Source organism: Perca fluviatilis, chromosome 11, assembly GCF_010015445.1.
Source record: "Perca fluviatilis chromosome 11, GENO_Pfluv_1.0, whole genome shotgun sequence".
Taxonomy (NCBI): Eukaryota; Metazoa; Chordata; class Actinopteri; order Perciformes; family Percidae; genus Perca; species Perca fluviatilis.
This window is the reverse complement of record NC_053122.1, coordinates 15,811,568-15,836,963: the sequence shown is the minus strand read 5'-3', so window position 1 is coordinate 15,836,963 and position 25,396 is coordinate 15,811,568. Positions and strand designations below refer to the sequence as shown.

At 40.3% G+C, this 25,396-nt stretch overlaps 1 protein-coding gene across 1 annotated transcript in view; it reads right to left on the bottom strand.

The window, feature by feature from the left end:
• The window catches only part of st6galnac3 (ST6 (alpha-N-acetyl-neuraminyl-2,3-beta-galactosyl-1,3)-N-acetylgalactosaminide alpha-2,6-sialyltransferase 3), a 78,405-nt gene that overhangs the window by 6,124 nt on the left and 46,885 nt on the right, over positions 1–25,396 (bottom strand). The gene's annotated exons all lie outside the window — the stretch shown is intronic.

Genomic DNA, 25,396 nt, shown 5'->3' with positions numbered 1-25,396 from the left:
AGTAAAAAAATAAAATAAAGGAAGCATCTATTTCTTGTGCGTTAGATTATCATCTAACGCACAACACACTAACACACTGTGAGGTGCATCTTCACTCGAAACCAGACAAGTAAGTGGGTCATACAGTGTACACCCGCATGGCAGGGGGCTCCGCGCTCCCAGAGGGGGCCCTGCCTTTCAGCAATGCAGAATACTACAAGTAGCTGTAGACCTTGTATAAATTAAACTGAGTGCACAGCATGATACTGATAATGATGAGGGGGGAAAATGGCAGCATCAACACAGTGTGACACAGTATCAGCACAGAGATTATAGAGGACCACAGGGTCATATAAATGGTTATAAAGCATCTACTCATTGATATCTGACTGGAGAATAAATACAGGAAATAAAAAAAAATTGCAAATTAATATATTGATGAAGTTATTCTTTGAAATTTTAAATGGACAATAAAAAGGAGAATTATCAAAATGATTTACAAATTAATATATAAATCCACCAATAAATAGGTCAAATAAAAAGGATTTATAAAGAAGACCTCATAAATCAATCAATACATACATCAAATTACAAATTAATACCCAAACATAATCAATTAGTTAGAAAATAATATATATCTTTATTCACAAACTAAATTCAAATTATATATTTTCATCAGGAAATTGAAAAGAGTAATTGCTTTTTCCATTTGTTTCTCCATTTACCTGCTGCTTATTTTTTCTTTCTCTTAGCATTTACTAATGGATTAATTTACTAATGTGTAAACTCTTTAAATAATTCCTATTTGTATTGTCCCAATCAGTTACTAGAATGGTTCACAACCTTTACATTCCATGTCTCTATGGTGCTCCACAAGAGAGGACCAAGATGAAAAAAAATAAATTGACATACTTCCTAAAATAACATGGATGTTGAGAACAGCAAATCCTGTATGCCATGATGCATTCTGTCAGAGTTAGAGCACCAGCAGGAATGCTGCCTTATTGTTGAAGTACCTTGGACAGCTCCAGCATCCCTGGCTGCTCCAGGATCAGCACCTTGGACAGTGCTCAACACAAACTCCAACTGTTTCTCAACATTTTTGGCATGTGATCCATAAAAAAATAAAAAATAAAAAAATAAAAGTGTTCCCCCTCATCATCCCGATGCATTGTCTACCAGCAGTGACCAATTCAACCAAATAAATGAATAATTCTCAGCTATAAAATCATTCAGTAATTCACAGGAAAACCAGACTAATAGTCTTCAGCCATGCTAGGAGCTCTGTGAGGTTGTACAGCTGATTTTAGCTAAATGCTAATGTCAGCAAGTTAACATGCTCTCAATGACAATGCTAACATGTTGTTTAGCAGATATAATGTTCACCATGGTCACTGTCTTCGTTTAGTGTGTTAGCATGCTAACATTAGGCTGGCATGGGAAGGTCATTAGATGTGCAGATATTTAGTCATAAACCAAATTAAACTCAAATTAAACTAAAATCATCTTAATATATGAAATAAAAGGTTATTGTAATTCATACTGAGGGGAACGTTTGTGCAAAATCCAATCAATAGTTTTCACTGAAAACTAAAATGTAAACCTCATGGTGGCGCTAGAGGTAAAGTCAGTCAGGAGATTATCAAGTCATTAGGATTTATCCTTTAGGAACCATAAATGTCTGTACAAAATTTTATGGAAAGCCATCACACAGTTATGCTAGTTGATATTTCAGGCTGGACACTAGACTGTAAAAAACTAGGTCTAGACCAAAGTGGAGGACCTGGCCAACCAGAAGACAGACCAACCCACCGCCATCCACAAAGCCATGCCGCTAACATGGCTAAAAAGCAAAGATTAGAGGAAAGTGTTAAAAAATAGGTGTAATTTGGCGCAGCAGAAAAATGGTTTCTCTGCTGTCCTTTTGTTAACCATTTCTTGATCCCTTGGATTTTGGGAACCACGGTCTTAAATAATCTACCCTTTAAAAAAGGAAATCACAGGGATGTTTTAAGCTGTAGCTGGACTACTTATAGTCATGAACCTTTATCACAGCTAAACAGGTTATTGTAGAAGAGTAAATTTAAGTTAACCAAAGCTAGTTGCGATCCAGAAGTCTTAAAGTCTCCTGCTGGCAAATTAAATCACAGAGCGAAAGACTGGGACAATAACATTGATAGGAACCTGCACAGACGCATTTCAACAGCTTGAAATCAGCTTTAAAAAAAAAAAAAAAAGTAATTTCCACAGTTGTGTGGAAAACATTGCTGTAAATCAGAAATAATTAACTAAAACTCTCATTTTCTCTTACAGTGCCTTGCAAAAGTATTCACCCCCCTTGGCATTTTTCATGTTTTGTTGCCTCACAACCTGGAATCAACAGATTGTTTGAGGATTTGAATCATTTCATTTACAGAACATGCCAACAACTTTGAAGAGGTTTTTATTTTATTGTGAAGCAAACAAATAGGACAAAATAACAGAAAAAGTCAATGTGCATAACTATTCACCCCCCTAAAGTAAATACTTTGTAGAGCCACCTTTTGCGGCAATCACAGCTCCAAGTCACTTTGGATAAGTCTCTATGAGCTTGCCACATCTTACCACTGGGATTTTTGCCCATTCCTCCTTGCAAAACTGCTCCAGCTCCTTCAAGTTGGATGGTTTGCGCTTGTGAACAGCAATCTTTAAGTCTGACCACAGATTTTCTATTGGATTGAGGTCTAGGCTTTGACTAGGCCATTCCAACACATTTACACGTTTCCCCTTAAACCACTCAAATGCTGCTTTAGCAGTGTGTTTGGGGTCACTGTCCTGCTGGAAGGTGAACCTCTGTCCTAGCCTCAAATCACGCACAGAGTGGTACAGGTTTTGCTCAAGAATATCCCTGTATTTGGCACCATCCATCTTCCCCTCAACTCTGACCAGTTTCCCAGTCCCAGCTGCTGAAAAACATCCCCATAGTGAAACATGGTGGTGGCAGCATCATGCTGTGGGGATGGTGTTCTTTGGGTGATGTGATGTGTTGAGTTTGTGCCAGACATAACGTTTTCTTTGATGGCCGAAAAGTTTTAGTCTTATCAGACCAGAGCACCTTCCTCCATACATTTTGGGAGTCTCCCACATGCCTTTTCGCAAACTGAAAACGTGCCATTTTGTTTTTTGCTGAAAGTAATGGCTTTCTTCTGGCCACTGCCATGAAGCCCAAATCCATGGAGCGTACGGCTTATTGTCGTCCTATGTACAGATACTCCAGTCTCTGCTGTGGAACTCTGCAGCTCCTCCAGGGTTACCTTACCGGGGATTTTCACTGGATGCGTAACAGCTGCGGACCGGCTCCGCTGCGTGTCTGCTGCGTGCTCCGCTGTCCGTCAATACCCACTGGGTCCGGATTTGTTGCGGAACGGCTGCGGCCGTAACTGACAGCTGTAGTCACGAGGACCCACAAGTTCTCGTGAATTCAGGTAGAATAGAAGCACAAAACCAACAACAGTTTGTTTCCATCCAGAGGAGTAGAGGGGAAACGACTCTGAGCTGTGTTTTCAAGGTGTAGTGCAGGGAAATATGATCCGCCGTGAGCACGGTGTATTTTATTTTGAAAATTAACCGGATATTTATTATGTTTCTGTGCTCGACTTCCTGTCCCGCACTATCTGCCGTGTGCTGAATCCGTCGTCCGTCCGTCAAAAATAGAAGCTCTGCGTATCTGCTGCGGAGGGCTGCGGACTGACGGAACTGGGACGGAGTCGGGACGCAGACGTTCCGCAGTCTGTGGAAATACACAGATTGTCTTAAATGGAAACCTAATGACTCCGTCGACGTTCCGGAGACGTTCCGCATCCAGTGGAAATTGCCGGTTAGGTCTCTGTGCTGCCTCTCTGATTAATGCCCTCCTTGCCCGGTCCGTGAGTTTTGGTGGGCGGCCGTCTCTTGGCAGGTTTGCTGTTGTGCCATGTTCTTTCCATTTGGTTATGATAGATTTGATGGTGCTCCTGGGGATCATAAAAGATTTGGATATATTTTTTTAACCTAACCCTGACTTGTACTTCTCAACAACATTATCGCTTACTTGTTTGGAGAGTTCCTTGGTCTTCATGGCAGTATTTGGTTAGTGGTGCCTCTTGCTTAGGTGTTGCAGCCTCTGGGGCCTTTCAAAAAAGGTGTGTATATGTAATGACAGATCATGTGACACTTAGATTGCACACAGGTGGACATCATTTCACTAATTATGTGACTTCTGGAGGTAATTGGTTGCACCAGAGCGTTTTATGGGCTTCATAACAAAGGGGGTGAATACATATGCACATGCCAATTTTCAGTTTTTTATTTCTAAAAAATATTTTTATGCATATATTTTTCACATAAAATTCAGATTAAAAAAACATTGAAGGCTGTAATGTAACAAAATAGGTAAAAAGCCAAGGGGGGTGAATACTTTTGCAAGGCACTGTATATTGTTGTGCTGTGAAAGCAGCCGGCATTCGACTGATGCAGGTCTTTGAATAATAACCAGACAATTCACATCATAATCCACCCTGCTTCAATGTAAAATATGACTTCATATCACTGAGAAACATCACATCTACATTTCTCATTACGTCTGTCACTTAACACTTTGATGGAGAAGACACGTAATTTCCTTGTCTCTTGTCATTCTTGCCAGTTTTTCAAATGATATACGAATAATTAATTATGATTACGAGCAATTATAGACATAGACCTTATTAAAGCAGGAAAGGAGATGGTGGGGTGGCTGATGAGATGGAATGGGATAAGAAAAACAAATTTGCATTACAGAGTTGTGTCCAAAATCTATTAAAGATATTACATGTTTACCTTTCAATATTTCAAAAATAAAATTTTAAAAACATGGTCTTAAAATTGTTAAAAAACCGCCAGATATATAAACATATACAATTACACAATAAAAATCTTTAATACCCAATAAAAAGTATTATAGCACCCCTGTGAGGCCTTTACAAATGGATAAGAGGCCCTGTCAGAGAATGTTTGAGTTCTTAACTACATTTCAACTCATAGTTTGTTTTCAGTTAGTGTTATAGTATCAAATTACGCCAAGTGAAGACATTTTTTGACAGTTTTAATGTCCCAAAATGTTTGTTTTATTATAAGAAGACCATAGTGTAGACTCTGCATTCATCATTCATTCTTTGGCTTGCAGAAACCTCCTTAAATATTTTCCAGAGTCCATATTATGCTAACACATGCATCATTAAATGCAAGGAGGTCAAATTTTAACACGGGAGAAACATTTACACAGTGTAGATTGCACCACTGAGCAGGTGGAGGCTGCAGCGTCTTGTTCAAGGACAGTTTGACGTGACACTACACTGCTGAGAGACAAATCTGTTCTGGGGATCGAACCTATGAACTTTCTGATAATGGGCAGTCTCTCCAGCCACATGAACACTGTGCTTACCAGTGCTGCGTTCTGTCGCGTTCCTTATTAAGTAAGTCTCTTATCTTTGGTGCTCAGTAATAATTGCTGTGGTGTTACTGCCCTGCACTATTTAGAGATCAGTCAAACAATGTGAATAATACTCTTGACGTCTGTGTCCCTGGCGATCAAGTTGATGAAGTTGAGGAGTTTCTGTAGGTGGTGCTCTCATCATTGTCAGTTCAGCTGTTTTTCTTCTGCTTATTATAAATTAACCTCTGTTGCTGCTGATTAACAAGTAGAAACTGAAAAGGATTCATGAGCTAGATTCTGGTTGAATCATTTGGCTACAGGACCTTAGGCAGGATTTTAGAAAACATAAATCCAAGTGGCCCCTGACACTCCCCCACCCCACGTAATGCAGATAATTATGACCAAATAACAAAAAACTATCAAATATATTTTATTAATTTAGATTTTTAGCCATGCTAGTGCCATGGCTCTAGAGATGGTCATGGTTGGTCTCAACAAATACCAGATATCGGAACATTTTGTAGAGATGTTCACGGTGCCCAGAGGCTGAATCTGGCTTGTATGTATTTTTTAAACCAACCACAACAGTCCTGGGCGGTGCTAAGCCCCAATAGTAGAAATGGCAAGATGGGAGACGCGCCGGATGTTTCTCCTGTTAGGCTTTATCTCAGCAATGTGCATCCATTAAGCCAGACTAATGACTTTTCCTCTAGCGCCACCATGAGGTGCACATTTGTGATTTTGAATGAAATATCTCAACAACTATTGGTAAGATTACCATGGACTTTGATACACACACATTTGTCAGGATGAATTGCAATAACTTGACTAACTTTTTATCTATCGCAATCACCACCAAATAACTGCAATCAGGACTTTAAATTAACTTTTTTGATCACCAGCCAACATGGCTAGTAAATTTTCAAAGTTACTAGCCAATCAGATTTTCCACTAGCCACGTTTTTTTTTCATATGTCATACGTTTTTTTCCTTACTAACACAGTTTCCATATCAACTCCTCTGGTTTGTTTTGCACCGTTCCGTTCATCTTCTCCGTGTCAACGTAGCTCGTTATCAATACCACACACGCTAGGCACATAGCCAATGGTTGTCTGACACATCAAAACACAGTGTTCATGGTAAATGTGGAATTAGTACTACAAGCAGTGTTGCCAGATAAAGACAACGTTTCCAAGCCAAACACACAGAAAACTGCCCAAATTTCTTGGCAGAAAACAGACTGATCTGGCAACAATGACTTGTCGCATCGTTTCTGCAGCCTTCTGATTCAAACAGACGCTGTGTGATTTGCTTTATTCATCACCAGCCAAATTGGCTAGTAACTTTACAATGTTAATTTTAGTTAATTAGTTAGTTATTTTAGTTAATTTTTACCCACATTTGGCACGTTGGCAGGTGTCATTTTAAAGCCATGCCTGCAAAACTTATAACATTCTCATGAGACCTTGGATGTACTTTAGTTTAGTGATAATTAGCAATTAGCAAATATGGCTATAGAGGAGTAGGAGATAGGGTTAGGATATGAGGGCAGACTCTAAATACACCACTATTCTTTGCGAGAGACACACACACACATACACACACACACAGCCAAATTCAGTGAGCTTAAATGGCAGAAACTAGCTGGAATTTATTTAGAAACCAATCACCAAACTAAACTAGAGTTTGAATCATCCTTACTGTAAAATGTGGCTTTAAGGCCCCATTTGCACAATGTAGTTTAGCTATTAGTTTGGAAGGTCCAACAAACTCTCTGGCACACACTGACGCCAGGGCTGTGGTGAGTTGAAATTACAAAAAATATGCATTTTGTTGTAATAAAGGAGTGGAGGAGCACAGAAGGGAAATAGCACATTATCAGTGATACACAGCTCGGCAGCTCTCAGCCGTCAGAGCTGTCAACACATCACCTTTACCCTGCATTATTCATTAGCCATTTGCCACTCAAGCAGCAGACACACAGAATACAGGCACACACACACACACACACACACAACACACACACATACATTCACACACATACACCACATCCCCAGTTGAGTGCTGAATGTCCTGGAGCAAAAAAAAGCTTGCTGAAATAAATAAAAGGGTGGGATCTGCTGACCTGATAACTAACATTTCAAAGCAGATGTGTGGAAGTGGAGATGCAGAGAGAACGAGTGATAGAATTCAAGGTTCAACAGACAATGTGTTTACCTTTGCCAATCATAATGGCAGAACTTTGCAGAGAGGACGTTGTTATTGTGTGGCCAATTTAAAAGAGAGATAAAGCCTGGTGTGAAGCTGCTTTGGCAGGCGACAAATAACATCCAGAGCCAGAGGACAGAGAAAATGTAATTTGCTTGTTTTGTTAAAGCAGAGAAACACAGCCTTTTACTCAAAGACAGCAAACAAAAGTTGTCATGAGGTCTGGCTCGACACTGCCTGGCTTTTTACAGAGTGTCCTTTAGTCCCCACTGCCACAGCTTTCTTGAAAAATGAAACATAATAAATTATGTTTGGGCATGAGCAGAGCTGAACAAAAATGAGAAAACACACGTAAAAAGCTCTGTTAAATCCTTCTTTTTCTGTCTCTATCTCCAACACAAACCTGAGTCAAGTGAGGCAGGAGTGATTGGGACTGACATGCTGGGACGCTGCAGCGCTACCGGCACTGGGAAATGAAGGGTGTTTGAGAAATAAAGTTCGACACTCTGAGCAGGGTCTAAGTAAATAATCCCTGAAGTCTGACTGAGCTGGAGCTTATTGTGCTTTACCTGCCGGGCGCCAGAGGCTAAGGAGCTGCGAGGATCAGCGAGAGGCTCCTCTACCTCCGACTCTGTTCAATAACTCGCACTTGACATTCACAGCAGGCAAGCTGTCCACATGTGCGAGAAAATCCAAAGTGACGACCAGTTTAGTCGAACCGTGCTTTATATATGCCTCTGCAGCTGCACAAATGTGATATGACACCTGTCAAAAACACTTATGGGGATATAACTCAACTCTATTGTGAGAAGTTGATTTGCACTTTGGAAGGAAATCACTGACTGTAAAAAGTTATTATTGACTGCACGTCAGACAAAAGATGATATTATACAATATAAGACAAATGAAAATATTCACATAATTAGACACCTGTGTTTGTAGGAGTACCTGGTCGCATAATATGAATGTTGATCTCAATAATTAAAAACAAAAATAGACACTTTTAGCAGGCCATAAATCATGGATTGAAAGGAGTAGTTTCACATCTTGGAAAATACACTCATTTGCTTTGGCTTGCCGAGTTAGATGAAAAGATCGATACTGCTCTCACTCTAAATTATGAAGCTACAGCCTGCTTGGCTTAGCACAAAAGACTGGAAACAGGGGGAAACAGCTAGCATGGCAGTGTCCAACAGTAACAAAATTTGCCTATCAGCATTTTGAATTTTGATTCCCCCGTTTCTAGACATTATGCTAGATCGATGTATTTTATTTATTCATTTATTTAAACTTTATTTAGCCAGAAAGTCTCTTGAAATACATTATCTCTTTTACAATAGCGACCTGGCCAAAATGTCAGCCGTAAGATGGTATATGGTAAGAGGTATCACATAGTCACATAAGTCACACTATACACTATAAAAACAAAAATTCAAATTCAACTAAATTTAGACTTAACCTGTTGTTCTTTGGAGCAGTACAATTATTTTTACTCTGGTGCAAAGCACTTTGCAACACAGTGTTTAAAAGTGCTATATAAATAAAGTTACATTAATAAAAGTATGCCCAGAAGCAGGATCAGTGTAGTCTGTTCTTTTCAGCCAGGTCAATGTGTGCTCCCACACATCCTTCGATTTATCAAGTCACTTCAGACACAATCTGTAGAGAGCATTTCATCAAACGGTCTTCTTCTTCTCCTAGAGGAGGAGGGTAGGCATTATATGAACCATCTATGTCCCTTAATCTCTTTTTCTCGCTCCTATTCTGCTTCAAAGAAATTGCCAGTCGAACCAAGCTTAATACTGTACACTATAATAATTAGGGGTGTGAATTTTCACTGGTCTCACGATTCAATTATCCTGTTAATGATTCAAATCGATTCAATATCCCAATGCACCATGATGCGTCACCTCATCAATATTATTATATACTGCTACACATGGTTTTCATCAACAAATTCAAGAATGAACTTCACTTTTGATTTTATCTGTATGAACAGACAACAGAAAAGGCAATAACTAAAAAAAGGAGTGACTGGAAAATCAACAAGTAACATCAATAGGCGATAATCGATTATGGTCTGTCACTGCGGTGCAAGAATCACCTAGGTCCGCATCGCGATGCATCGATACAATGATTAATTTCAACACCCCTAATAATAATATTTCCTTTATTTGCCAAGTACATTTACACATGCAAAGAATGTATACTCTGCATTTAACCCATCCTAACTAATTAGGAGCAGTGGGCAGCCATAGTCCTGCACAGGGAACAACTCCAGTTATAAAACCAATGCCTACAGTATGTCAAGGGCAATGGCATACTGCTTCCCAAGTACCATCAAACCATTGCATTCTAAAGAAGGGTTTTTTCATAAGATGTTTTGAAATGTATCCTTTCTCCAGAGCCATGAACAGCAGACTCGCCTTCTGTTCTTCATCCAGATATATGAATCGTTTTTTCTGGCAAGATGTAGGCTGACGCAAATTACTTTTCGTTATTATTTACTTCATACAAACAGGCCGCGAGACAAGTCGCTGCGTTTGCCCATGGGCGGGTTCTGTGTAGAGGAACAACATACTGTGTCTTCCTATGTCTCTGAAGCAGCTGAGGAGCCTCTGGGACAACACAGTGACAAAATCCATAGCAGAGCCGTGGGGTAAAAACAGGGCTTTTTTTGTAATATTTTTCCTTTTACACAGACCACAGGACACAGCAATTTATTTTAATGATGGGAATGAGCGATGCAGCCATGTAGGCTTGCTGAGGCGTTTCTTAATTCTGCCTGGAGGCAATATGAAGCATCGGGGGTGACGTCCACAACCTGCATTATGAAAAAGACAATTTGCTTTCTTCAAGTCTAGTTTTGTTTACTTTTGTACCAGTACGCAAGGGTAACCCTCGAAAAAAAGATGCTTGTTGATGCAGAGAAGCTCCATCTTGGTTGTCGGGTCAGAAACTAGCTCGCTTTTAAGATGATTTCGTCTTTTTCTTTCTCTCCAATGACACTCTTGACTTGAAACGATGAACTCATCTCCCTTTAACCTACTTTAATGGCAGTACATTGTTAATACTGTATAAGTATATGTTATTAGCCATGGCAGTGTGGCTGTTAGGCAATTTAAATATTTCCAACAACTATTTAATAGAATGGCATGACATTTTGTGAATCCTACTGACTTTCAACCCAAGTGTGAGTCCTTAAAGTAATGAAATCAGACCGAACAAGGGAAAAAGCTACACTAATGAACCAAGAAGACAAAGCCTCAACTGTTACAATAACAGGTGTGTTAAATAAATTGTAATTTTAGCCAAATGATAGCAACAGCAGCTTGTTGTTTTGAACAAACTTACATGATATTATGTTCAAAGTTCTCCTGCCTTTTCTTTTTTACAAACTGTATCCATTGCTGCATTACAACTCTGTCAACTTCAAAATGAAACAAGTCTTGTGTGTCTCACGGTATAGATACACTATACTTACTTCTATTTTCCCGGGACCTGGGATCATGTTTCCCCTGGAACACTATAAAAAATGTCAGTGCCCATTTGTGACTGTACTGCTCAATGCCTATAAAAAAGATAAGGCTGGCAATATTTTGAATCAAGAATCATGAAAAGACCAAGACCAGTTTGATTTGATCCTTTTAGTATCAGTATTGTCTATATAGTTAAATAGATACAGTATAGCCAGATATATATTATTCCTCTGTGTCATAGAGCTCCATTTCTCCTTTCATTATAATGAACACGCGTACTGTTTACTTTGAGTCGATCCCACATACACCGTCCTACTGCTATACATACTCACTAGACCACCAATTGTGTGCTAATCTGCAGCTGAAAATAGTCCCCCCAAAAAAGCACTATTTACTTCTGTTTGAGTAACATTTTCTTGAAACTACAGTGTCCAGCAGTTTAAGGAAACTACTGAGCATTGAGGACCTGCAATTGTTTATTTCTGTTAAAGTTTTTTCCTTTGTCCAGAAGGTTTTGGTAGTCTTTTTTATCATTGGTTAAGTTTATGGACAATAATTTCAATATTTTATTAAAATTGTGAAATCGCTCCCTTTCCCTAAATGTATCTTATATTGTCTCTATTCAAAAAATAAATACAAATCCTAAAAGATTCAATAGCTTTTTCTGTTTTGTCTTTAGATATGCAACAATCTCTTTTCTTGTGGAATTGCCCTTTGTACTGTAGTCCTTTAGGGCCTGATGATATTGGATTTTAGTCCGTTGGGGATCTCTTTTTTTTCTGGTTCAATATTCTTAGCTGTTTTCACATTTTCTCACTCCAACGAACCTTTTTCACCATTTCCTATCCACAATTTCTCTCTCTGACCCTTTCAACTCTCATCTTCTTTGCCTCCCACTCTGTTCACCCCTCTCTCTGTTCTGATCCACTCTCCCTGACTCCCCTTAGTTAAAGGCCTTGTTGCAGATGTCAATATGAGTGTGGTGAGAGGACGGAGGACAGAGGGCTGGTAAAAAGGGACATAAAGGCTCTGAACTCCCTGTGTGGACGCTGATATCCCTGCAAACAACCAAAAGTTGTTACACTGCTTTGACATTTTGCACAAAGTTAAGTACTCACTAAATAGCTAAACCTGGGTACAGTGAGCTTTGGAAGTCAAATTGTGCTCAATTTTATTGGTAATGGAAACCAGGAGGGAGAGGACATTGTGCTGACAAAACCATGATACTATAAAAATACCAGTTGGGTAGAAATGTATTCTTAATCTTAACCTTTCCTGAAGTGTCTCAAGTCGCTTCAAAGCATGCTGCTGCTGCTCATGATGATACATTTATTCATCTGCTCTGTCATCACTACTCAACCTTTTCTAATATGCGATCTCACCTAGCCTGTGGAGTGTCTGCCTGTTTGAGTTGGCAAATGTCATCATAATCAGCTTTAATCATAAACCTTGAAGGGAGGTGGCATGTGACTGATATTTCAGGATAAAATACAACTGCTACATTAGCTAAAAATGGGGTGCAGCAGTAAATTATGCCTCATTAACCCAAAGGAAATGTGTAAGGTAATAAGTCTGGCCAAAGTCCAGATTCTGGTAAGTTTTCTTTCTTCTTAAAGTTTGTCTGATGTTTCTGATTAAATGACCAGCCTGCAGTGGTGGAGGAAGTATTCATTATCCATTAATCGATTGATTGATTGATTGATTGATTGATTGATTGATTGGTTTGTAAAAATTCAGAAAATAGTGAGAAATGCTGTCACAATTGCCCAGAGCCCAAAGTGACACATTCATAATGTTGGTTTTGTCCAACAAACAGTCCAAACCTCACAGTAAAAAAATTAAATAAAATAAAAAAAGATGAAATAATAAGAACATAATGATCAAAATAATTAAAAGGAAAAGCAGCAAATCTTCACATTTGTAAAGCTGGTTGATACTAACCCTGGTACAAGATAGACTGGTTGTCAAACTAACCAAAGCCTACAACTTGAGCCTACTTTTGATTTTATTCTTTTTTGTCCATATAAGAGCTGCTTAACTGTGCACCTTCTCCATCAGCTATTTCTGCTTACGTCTGGATTTGATGAAGTTTCAATACTGGCTGAAATGAGGGCACTTCAAAAATGATATGAAAATCTAATCTGATATCATGATCATAGTCCTGTCATGCAGAGAGTATTCTATATCAACGACGTTCCACTTACGGGATTGCTCCGGTGCTGCCGGATATTCCGCCGGATGTCCCTCTTTACCTTCCTCTTTCTTTGTGTTGTAATTTTAAACTCTGGTGATTTCTGAGGACTATGGTTAACTGCTCCCCAGATCTCTGCAGGGTAAATCCAGACAGCTAGCTAGACTATCTGTCGAATCTGAGTTTTCTGTTGCACGACGTAAACAACTTTTGAACGTACACGTTCCACCAAAACAAGTTCCTTCCCGAGACTACTTTGCAGCGGCACCATGGCTCCGTCCGGCGCTTAGCACCGCCCAAGACGATTGTGATTGGTTTAAAGAAATGCCAATAAACCAGAGTATGTTTTTCTCCCATCCCAGAATGCTGTGTGGACTAGCCAGACCCTCCTCCGCAGCGCTGTGGAGGAAGGTCTGGCAATACGAGACTATGCAGAGAGAGAAAGCATGGATTGTACATAACTGTGCTGCTGCGTCTCATTTCTTGACATGAACTCCCCTACAGAGTCTCTGTGCTGCTAGCATGATCCAGGCTGCTGTGTTCACTGACACTGCAGTGGAGGACATCCATCATCCTAACATGCTCCACATTTGCAACATTTGTCCCCTGTCGTGTATTAAAAAAAAAAAAAAGACACAAACACCCAAATGACTGACCAGATGGTGCTAAATGGCGAAAGCACCCCTCCTTCCCCCGTCTCCATCCTGCATCCTCGCAGCAATCCTGCCCCTCTCCTGATATGCACAGAGCTCACGGCGAGGGTTCTCTACTGAGCTTCTCATCTCCGCCTGGCAACCAGCACTTTAATAATTCTCTCAGTGCAGAAGAAGGCATCTGATGCTTTTATGCCCACCACCACCCCAGCAGTTTTCTCTCATTAATTTCGCAGCATCCCAGTGAGTCAGAGGCAAAGACTTCTTAAGGTCTAGGGAGAACGTGTCTGAGCGGTCTGTTTTACAAGCAACGTTTCTACCTCTATGTGTCAAAATAAATGCATGATTATGTCTTACCTGCCTCTTAAATTTCATTGTTACAATTCATAAATCACAGGCATTCAGTGTAAGATTAAATCCATTACAGTGCTGCATATAGCTTTGATAATAAATCATAATTAACTCTGCGCTTATCCCTAAAATAGACCGCTGCCAGGTGCGATTACATTTGATGAATAGTTATGAAATTCTCTGAAAATTATGTTCCTACTGTAATAGCCCAAAGGAGTGGACGATTATATTTTTCCATTGGAGAAAAATGTGTATGATGTTGTAATATTGTTTTATTTATTCTTTTAATTAGGTTCAACTGATGAATGCCTTAAAAGTGAGTAAAAGTCAAAAGCAGTTTCCACAGTTACTGCCACCGATATCATTTTACTGTTTCAGTCACACTCTGGCTAAAATTTCAAAGCAAATTTCTCTCCCGTTTCGTCTGAAACAACTGGGTAGATATTTCAAACTGATTATATAACCTCATTTCTCATTTTAAAAGACAAAGCCAGATTAGTAAACTAGAGCTCAGCAGTGAATCAAAGGGTGCCACACACGCTAAGCATATTTTCTGTTACATTTTAGGGCATTTAGCTGACGCGTTAATCCTCAGCGACGTACAATGAGTAAAACAGCGAATTCCTACTTGGGTTCAACTGCTTTCAGTATTTTTAGTTAGCAAAAGCTCATGTTTTGTGCCAGTACTCTGTGTATTTTCAGTATTCAGTGTCTGCCCTAAATTCTCTTATTGTCTGGGTGAGAAAGCATCCTCATTCAGACCACCGTGGGACACTTAATCTCTCTAGTAAAACCCAAATTAATGAGTCTAAAAAAATCAAATGGTTTCCTGTTTTTTCAGGCATGAGGACCACCCACACACTGCAACACTTCAATAAGTAAATGAAGTAAAAATGTAAGATAAAGGTCTACAGCCATGCTAACGGCTCTGTGAGGCTGTACTTTGGCAAAGAAGTGCTTTGAGCTCCATGCTAACATGCTCACAATGACTATATTAACATGCCGATGTTTAGCAGGTCTCATGTTTACCATGTTCACCATCTAAGTTAAGCCTGTTAGCATGATGACATTGGTTTATTAGCACTAAACACAAAGTACAGCTGAGGCTGATGAGAATGTAATCAGTTTAGCATAAACCAAAGTATTCGTCAAATTGAAATTTTCATACTGCCCATAGATTAAAAATTAGAAACCACCAAGGTCATTACAATAAATCCTCTGAGCAACATGAATGATAGCTATCCATCCAATAGTTGTCGAGACATTTCACTTAAAATCAAGAATATCAACCTCATGGTTGCACTACAGGAAAATTCAGAGTATCACCAAAGTAATTAGGACTCATTATCCAGGGAACATGAGTGTCTGTACCAAAATTTCCACCGATAGACTGATATTGGCGTCCAAAGAGCCACGCCGCAAGCAAGGCTAAAAATCTAAATCCATTCCAGGTCTGTCTGCAGCAGTGGAATGAAAGGAGTCTTCACTATACTTTCCGATAACTAAAATAAACAGCCTCTAATAAAAAAATAAATAAAAAATCATAAAGAGAGAAAGTGTCAGACTCACAGACACCAAACAGCCTCTGTATGTACCAAAAGTCATGTAAGCAATCTCCCACGTAGATGACTCGTGGGCTGGTAATGGGTATGTGCTGATGGTGTCATGGAAACAGGCCACCTGTCAACCAGCAACCTTCCCATTGTCCTCTACCTGTCAACAGCAACCCCGTTTTATTTTTTGGGGGGGAGAGGGGGAGATTAAAACAGACACTGTGAATGGCAATAGGAATTTTAAAAAGCTGCACCAAAACTGAATATGAAGTACCTCATACTGGTTAATTATTGGCTTTTTTTTTTACTGTAAAGCTCACAAATGCGTGATACCTTATCTGGGTTAAATTGCAATGAGCAATATGTGTCCAAGTCAGATTTTTAGACTAACTGTCTACAGCCATGCTAGCGGCTCTCTGAGGCTGTGCGGAGACACTTCAGTGCTATGAGCTAAATGCTAGTTAGCATGGGCTTTAAAAAATGGTAATAGGCAGTTTTTACTAGTTTCTAAATAAACAATTGACAAATTAATCAGAAATAATTGTTAGTTGCAGTTCAAATTCAAACTTAAAGATAAACTAATGTACTGTATATGCTGGAAATGTTTGTTTTTATACTTCAGTACTGTAAAATTGAGTCATTCACGCAACAGTTTTCTGCAATTCACAGAATATCTTGATAAAAAGAAACATAGACTTCATGGTTTATAAGCCTATTAGCCTCACGTATCAAAGTGCTGACAAACAGCCTCCAGTAAACGAATCCCATCATTATCCACGACCCGAGCCAAGAACTTAACACACTTCACAGAAGTAAACGGCATTTGTTTTGCTAAAACAGAAGTCTTGATTTATGTTTTATTCAAAGTGAGTATGAAGTGATTTGGAAAGGAAAGCCTCGTGCAGGTTGAGAGGTTTATCTTAACCAATTTTAGTCAGCAACATAAGGAACAGGCTTTACAACATAACACCTTAAAGTCTTTGCCCTCAAAGAGAATCAAAGCATCGACCCCTGGTAAATGTGAGCGCCATGTTTTCCTCCCCAGCAATAGCAACAATGTCTATAAAGAGATGAGCAGTTTAAATAGGATTGGTAAAAGAGAGCCACTTTTATGGCCAAAAAATCTTTTAGAGGAAGTAAAACAGTCTGAGGTAAGTGGCAGTCTCTAAAAGCTCTGCAGCCCATTCAACATGTTAATGGGATGCCTGTCCAAGACCAGGGGAGTAAAAAACCAAGGATTAGCAAAACAGATGAGGACCGATTTAAGAGATTTCTCCAGGGACAGAGATCAAGACAAAGACCTAGTATCCAGAATTACACACAGAACTACTGATTATCATTGATCTAAAGCTCAATAATCAATTAATCTCACTTGTAATGTTGAATAATTTAAAGCAGGCTTCTCACTCCCGCCTTGATAGCTTCACAATAGGGAGTAATCCCAAGCAAAAGTCCAATGACCACGACACTATTAAGCTCTCCCTGACTGTTCAAGCCGCTCTTAAGCCACACCGGGTCCCCTCTCTTACAGTAAAAAAGATTTATGGCTGCTCGCAAAGAAATGTGTTACGATCCTAATATGCAAAAGCCTCTCGCTCCGACAATGCAGCACCGCTCCTGGTTTTTACAGGAGGCTTACAGCGACACGCTGCTGTAATTTTACATTTTCATGTTCATCACACCACATTAAGAAGATGGTAAATGATGCTGCATACAAATCAGAAATCTGAAAGGTGTGACAGACGGAATAATGAAATGATTTTTCTTCTTTTAACGTGTAATATGTTCACTAATTTGACACATTTACACAATGCCACTCTTATGGATGTAGTTTCTATACTGAGTATACAGCATAGATACATAGCAATGAATACAATACTATCTGCTTGTCTGTCTGTCTGCTTTCTGCCGTCTGTCTGTTTGTGTATCTATAGTGGCGGAAAAGTACATTTTTATTAAGGAGTGAAGGATAGAGACGACAGGCAAAAATACTGCATGAGTTGAAAGGAAGAGCTGGATGCCGGTGCTTTAAAAGCAACAGAAAGTAGTTAAGCTGCTGTTTGGCCGCTCACTAGTCTATATCCACGACGTTCCACTTCTGGGATCAGGAAATTCTGACGGATGTTACTCTTTTCGGCCGGATGTCCGTTACCTTCCGCTTTCTTTGTGTTGTAATTTTCTGATTGATTATGGTTAACTGCCATAACTCAGATCTCTGCAGGGTAAATCCAGACAGCTAGCTAGGCTGTCCAATCTGAGTGTGAAACCTTTGAACGTACACGTTTCACCAAAACAAGTTCCTTTTCTGAGGCTAATTTGCAGCGGCACCGTGGTGATTGTGATTGGTTTAAAGAAATGCCAATAAACCAGAGCACCTCCTCCTCCTGTGTGTCACCTCCACCTCCTCCGCAGCGCTGTGGAAGAGGGTCTGCCAATGCGAGACTAGCCGCTACTAACCAACACGGTCAGCAGCTGAGCAGCAGTTGCTGCAACACACAGCTCATGGACGCAATTAAAGGTAACCTGTGGAGTTTTAGACATCTAGTTGCACTATGTAGTTGTTTTTCTATGAGTGGGCTGTCGTTTTGTTTGTCTCCTGCACATGCGTAACGGATACACATTACACACCATTCCACTGATGGTCCACAGGTGACAGTACTAAACCAAAATATGCAGCAACACACTGGGAAAGGAAAGCATGTATGTGTTTTTACATTATCATATTACTATTTTTATCTGAGGATAAATATACTAAGTTTAGTATATGTGAGTTTAGTTGCCTTTTGGAAAATGTCCCTTATTCTGTAACAAAATGAATCTTGGATTAAAAGCAAAACTGTAGCATTGACATTTTGTACCTGTACATTTCGGAGAGCATATCTTTTGTATTATCAATGCTGATAAATGAACACCAAGTTGCACGACTAAATGCAGAGTATAATATGGTACACATTTAAGTAAGGCATGCATCAACATTACTGAGACTTGAAAGCCTCTAAATATGTGGGAGCTGCATTGAAAGCTGACCAGAAAGCAAACCATCTAGTTGCACACGGCTCCACAGAAGGAAGAAAATGCCACTGGAAGTCTCTCACTGGGATTACTATGATTTGTGTGTCAATGTGTTTATGAATAGAAAACAAAGTGTGAAGCAGTAATGCACTGCATTAGCTGATTGAAAAGAACCCCAAAAGCTGGTGTTTGTCAGGAAAAGCAAACGGCTGAATTATTATTTGTCGCTGGCTGAGAAATTCTCAAGATCAGGCGACGCTCTGTTTGGGGAGATGAGGGCTTGACAATTTTACAAGCAGATTTTAATATTGCTGCCAAGAGGTGATTGCTTCCCTATTCATACAGAGTTGTACAACTACAATCTGAAGTAACTAGTTTACATCCAATTTAGAGCTGAACATATAACAGAACGTAACTGACAGAATGCATTAGAGCGGATGCTGCACGGAGCATTATAGCTACACTCATTCTTTCTTAGGGCACTGATAGGAGATCAATCTTTGTCCTGCTCGCACCAGTAAGTGCATGACTTGACATCACATAGTGAGTGTTGTCTCAAATTATGCTGCACATCTTGTATTTTATGTTTTGGCCTATTTTGCAGTTTTTATGTTTATGATTCCACAGTTCCACAAGCATAAAGAAACAAGTCTTCAGCCAGCCTAAACATAAGAGAAAAGCCTGTTCAAGTCAAAAGGTGTTAGAGGATCCATGAGACATGCAGAGAGAGCAAGTTATCCTCTCTGTTGGGAGACTAAAAATTCTGTACTTGTTGCAGTTAAAATGTCAAACAACGGCCTGGGAGATGATGAAGAAGAAGAAGAAGAAGAAGAAGAGAGGGAGGTGGAAGGCAATAATTTGAATTATTATGAAACCAAAAGATATTTGCAGACCATTAGTATATTTGCAAAATTCACATCTACACTACATTTCACTGCACATACCAGTTGTCTTAGTTGTTAGTTTTTAATTCTTTAGGGACAGATGATTTATGTTATTAACTTTGCATGTATGTTATCCTATATACTTTTACAACACTGTGCTGATATCAGGGCTGCAACTAACTATTATTTTCATGATTTTAGTCGATAAAAGAACAGGTTGACCGGACAGCTTTAGGCATGAAAGGGGAGAGAGAGGGGGAATGACATGCAGCAAAGGGCAGCAGGTCGGAATCAAACCTGTAACCGCTGCATCGAGGACTAAGCCTCTGTATATGGGCACACACTCTACCAGGTGAGCTACCCAGGCGCCCCAATCACCACCATATTAAACTGAAAGTTTGTTTGCATGTAACTCTATCATATACACCTTTTTAAACCATTTTACTTAAAGATGCAGTAGGTAAGTCTTATAAAAACTAACTTTCTGTCATATTTGCTGAAACTGACCCTATGTCCCAGTCAGGGGCGGATCTAGAAAAATATTTATGGGGTGGCGAGAGGGGGGCAGAAATTTTTGAGGGGTGGCAACATATGGCAGACGTATATATACTGAATTTTATCACAGTTTGATGAGAAATAGTATGTACCCACTACAAAAGGGCACAGGCTGCCATTTAGAAACTCATACAGACAAACTTAATCTCATGCAATCAATGCCCTGCATTTGAGGTTTCATTTGAAACAGTTCATATTATGACCATACAATGTGATCTCACTTAATAGGAGATAGAAGTATGATAGAAGTATATTAGGAATAAGTGACCATACAATGTGATCTCACTTAATAGGAGATAGAAGTATGATAGAAGTATATTAGTAGCATACAATTGTCTCTTATAGGGATAGATATGATAGAAGTATATTAGATAAGTCCATACAATGTATCTCACTTATGTATATTAGAAGGGGTATTATCACAGGATAGGCATTAAGGTAAGACCCAGGTGATGAGTGGCAGATGTGTGAGAGGGGAAGCAAACAGTTTTTGACTGTGTCAGAGAGGCAGCGTTGCAGGCAGCATTTGTACAAAATTAGGAACCGTCATTGATTAGTTATAACCATCAGACTGTGTTAACACACACTAACATTTTAGGCTGGGAGAGTATTTTTAGGTTCATTTGTTTAATTTTTTTATTTCATCTGAGCAATAGATCTAAAATACATTCTACACAAAATATAAAAACTCATCTCCCCATCTCATCACATTGACAACTTTCCTTAATTATTAATATTTAAGTAAACGTGAATTTTTATATTTATTTGATGTCAAAGCAATGTCTCTTAAATTTTATAAAAATGTCCGTCTTTGTCATTTGTTGTTCTTATTCATATGTAACTTAGTATATGTGCAGCAACAGTTTCCATACCGTGTGGAGCAGCTCGACTGGAGATCGTTGCTGATGGCCCAGGCACTCTCCTTTCCCTTTCACTGTCTGAGCCCTGCATGTTCTCTTGTCTCTCGCTTCCTCCCTCCTCATCTTGGTGATGCTCTCCCTCCATATCTTCACCGCTGTGGTGTTCTCCACCTCCTCCTGTCCCTGGTCACCTTGGCCTTGTATTCTATCTCTGTCACGTTTCTGTTGCCCTTTTCTCTCCACCTCGTCTTCGTCTTCTCTCTCCCTCCTTCCACCTCTTCTCTCTCTCCTTCCACTTCTTTTCTCTCTCCTTCCACCTCATCTTCTCCATCTACCTTGCTCAGTTGTTCATTTTCTATTTCTCTCGCCTTTCTCTTTTGTGAGAAAAAACTACATATGCTACCTTTCCTCTTCATTTCTATAAGATTAAAAGTAATTTTACAATGTTTTCCTTGCCAGACGTTGAATCAATTTTAGCTTTTGTAGCCTACTTTACACAGAACAGACGTCAGACCTAAGTAATTATATGTATAGCTAGTTAGCAAAATAATGTTCTTCAACCTGATTTTTATCATCTCAAAATCAGCATCGCAAGTATGCTAGCACTGTGCTTTCGTTATAATTTCATTTCTTGATAGATGGTTAATCCGTTTTGACCTCTTTCCTCCTGTGTCTCCTTTCCTCATGACTCCTGGCTCCCTCGCTTAGCGCCACCCAGTTTTCCAAACAAATCAGGCTGTTGCCGCTCTGGCGTCATCTTGTGCTGCATTCACTGCAGTCGGACTTTGGAGATTCGCGCTCGTAAATGGTCAAATTGGCCGTAACTTTTAATTCGTTGCTGCCAACTGGGGTGGCAGCAGGGGTGGCAAGGCTTTCTTTTAGGGTGGCATTTGCCACCCTATGCCACCCTGGTAGATCCACCCCTGGTCCCAGTAGAACTACATGAATTATGTAATATAAAAAAAATCCAGCTCCTCTGGCACCACCTACAGCCTGTAGGTGGTGCAAAATTCCACCGCTCCCGGTTGATTTTCTCCAATCAGGGCCACAGGGGGTGTCTATCTGCCTGTCAATCACTGCTCAGGCACGTACACGCATATTACATTACATTACATGTCATTTAGCTGACGCTTTTATCCAAAGCGACTTACAAAATACTATATATGTCAGAGGTCGCACGCCTCTGGAGCAACTAGGGGTTAAGTGTCTTGCTCAGGGACACACTGGTTGATGTATCGCCGTGGGAATCGAACCCGGATCTCCCACACCAAAGGCACGTGTCATATCCACTGCGACATCACCACTGCATAAATAGCGTTCTCCCCTCCCCCTTCCCTGCGCGAGCTGCAGAAAGGTTTCCCAAAACTCTGGTGAATATTGGAGTGGCTTTGCAGAGGTGGCGTGAGCTCCGGGATTTTAAAGATCTGAAGAACGATGCAGATGTAGCCACATTTCTTCTCGACAGGTAACATAATTACCATGAATGATTTATCTTTCACTTGGTTATTAGTAGTCAAAAGTCCACAAAGCTATGTTGGTGAGGAGAATAGTAATGTGGAGGAGAGGGGGGGGCAAGGTGGAGGGTGGGGGTGTGGCCTTGACCTCATGGGTGGGCCAAATTCTCTGGGCGGGCAAAGCAGAGAAAGGGGAGGTAACCTTGCTCCTTATGACCTCATAACAATTGCACCTGACTGCAGTACGCAGATCGGGGTTGGGCCAAATGTGGGCGGAGCTAAACGTTTGACTCCGTGGGCGTGCCATCTGGTGGCGGACATCATGCAACACCTTTATAATATAATATATATTATAGATATATAGATTATAATAAATAATGATATTTGAATTGTAAAAAGGAAAAAAGAACGGGTTGGGTTTAGGAAAAGAAGAGCGGGGAAAGCAAACATGACTCCCGGGAAATGAGCCCTGGTCTCTGGGGAACGCCAGACAACACCTGACGGCTGTTAAGGAAGAGGCGGAGTGGCAATCGGGAAAGTCTGGACCTAACCTGCCGGCTGGCTGCCCGACGGACGCTGGCGCCGCCGAATGGCGCTGCTGCCGGGTTACACCCGCTGCTTCGGCGGCCGCCTGCCCGCGGACGGACACTGCCTGCCGGCCGGTGGTCTACAAAATTTCCCGTGGATGTTTTGGTTCCACTCCGCCGCTGGATTAATTAATTAATTTGCGGGAAACGAGCCCATGTCTCTGGGGGACGCCAACAACGGGGTTGGGTTAAGAAAAACAACAACGGGAAAAGCAAACTTCACACGTGGGAAAAGATCTCCGGTCAGCTTGAAAGTCCTGCGTTTTCCCCTCAGACCAATTGCCAGAGTGATAGAGAAATGGATCTGCCAATTGCTATTTGGCAAGTGGGCGGAGTCAAACGTTTAGCTCCACCCACATTGAGCCACTCCTCAATCTGCATACTGCAGTCAGGGCTTACTCCCCCATAAGGAGCAAGATTCCAGATCGGCCAATCTGAGCTTTCATTTTCTCAAAAGGCAGAGCAGGATACCCAGGGCTCGGTTTACACCTATCACTATTTCTAGCCACTGGGGGACCATAGGCAGGCTGGGGGAACACATATTAATGTTAAAAAACCTCATAAAGTGAAAATTTCATGCCATGGGACCTTTAATGTATTGTATATTTCTATTCTTGTTTCAACTGTTCTTGATGCTCTAATTTATATTCTATTGCATGTTTTAGGTGTTAGTATTACTTTTTCTGCTGCAGCTAGATGTATATAATTTCCTAATAGGGGCCAATAAAGTTTCATCTTAACCACTTATGCCTTTTAAAGACAATATAAGACCTTTAAAGGACAAATATAAATCTTATAAAAAGCATAAATATGCAAGAAAATATCTTGGTGACAGACACACCATTGAGCCCTGTGTTATGAGGCTATTTTATCTCTTTAGAGTGTTATTTCTCTGAGGCCACAGAAGCATTTTATCTAATAAGGCTTATTAGATGGAGCTGGGCTGCTACATGACTAGTGATGCAGGTGTGTGTCTGGGAGATTTCACCCAGTGGAGGTTATTCAATCAGGTGCAGCAAAGCAGAACAGATAATGTATTTACTGCTTTTGTGGCCGCAGGCTAACCATCATGTCTACCTGCGTTACTGCCCAGCTGGTAGAATAACCGGATCACGTGAGGCTGATGTGATTTTGTTAGCGTCAATCGCAAAAAAGAGACTTTATTCAAATATACCAGAGAGCAGAGACCGCTTGCTAAACGAGAGTGTGACTAAAGGTGTCATCTTATGTGACAAAAGGTCATGCGATATGAGCGCAAACATCAATAGCTGTTTTACTACCACAGACTTTTTTTTTTATTTTTTTAATATTATGTGGACAGTTGTGTCCCGCATTACTATTACCCGTTGTTTAATTTTTTTGACAATGACAATGCCCTCATGCACAAAGAGTGCGCCAAAAAGAAATGTTTTTTCAGAGTTTGGTGTGGAATAAGTTGACTGGTTTTTCAGGCCTAAGTTGGTTTGTACTTAATGTAGTTTCGCTTTGCCAGACCCTCCTCCACAGTGCTGCAGAGGAGGGTCTGGCTAGTCCACATTGGCATTTCTTTAAACCAATCACAATTGTCTTGGGTGGTGCTAAACACCGGGAAAAGCCGCAGTGCCGCCTCAAAATAGCCTCGGGAAGGAACTTGTTTTGGTGGAACGTGTACGTTCAAAAGTAGTTTTAGTCGTGCAACAGAAAAGTCAGATTGGACTCTGCAGAGATCTGAGGAGCAGTTAACCACAGTCCTCATAAATCCACCGGAGTTTTAAATTCCAACACAAACAAAACAGAAGGAAATGGACATCCGGTTGAAAAGAGAAAATCCGGCGGAATTTCCAACAGCAGCGGAGCAATCCCAGAAGTGGAACGTCGTGAATATAGACTATACTTAATGCTACAGGCTGACCGTATTCCAGCTGTAGAAACCCACTGTCAGATTTCACCCACCCATACCACCACAACAAACAAACAAATATCTGCATATGAATGCAGAATCTGGAGGCAACAGAACAGGATTTTGGTATCCGAAGCATTCTGGTTTCCGTTTGCAGTCTGAGTAGTATTGACCAATAATTTTTGAGCGAGTGTTGGGTTGCATGCTAGGAAAACACCACATATCGACCAACATTAGTGTCTGGCCTCACTAACGCTCATGTGACTGAATGGGGGGAAAACAATCTCTAGTGGTTAATCCTTCCAGGCGTGTGGAGGCTG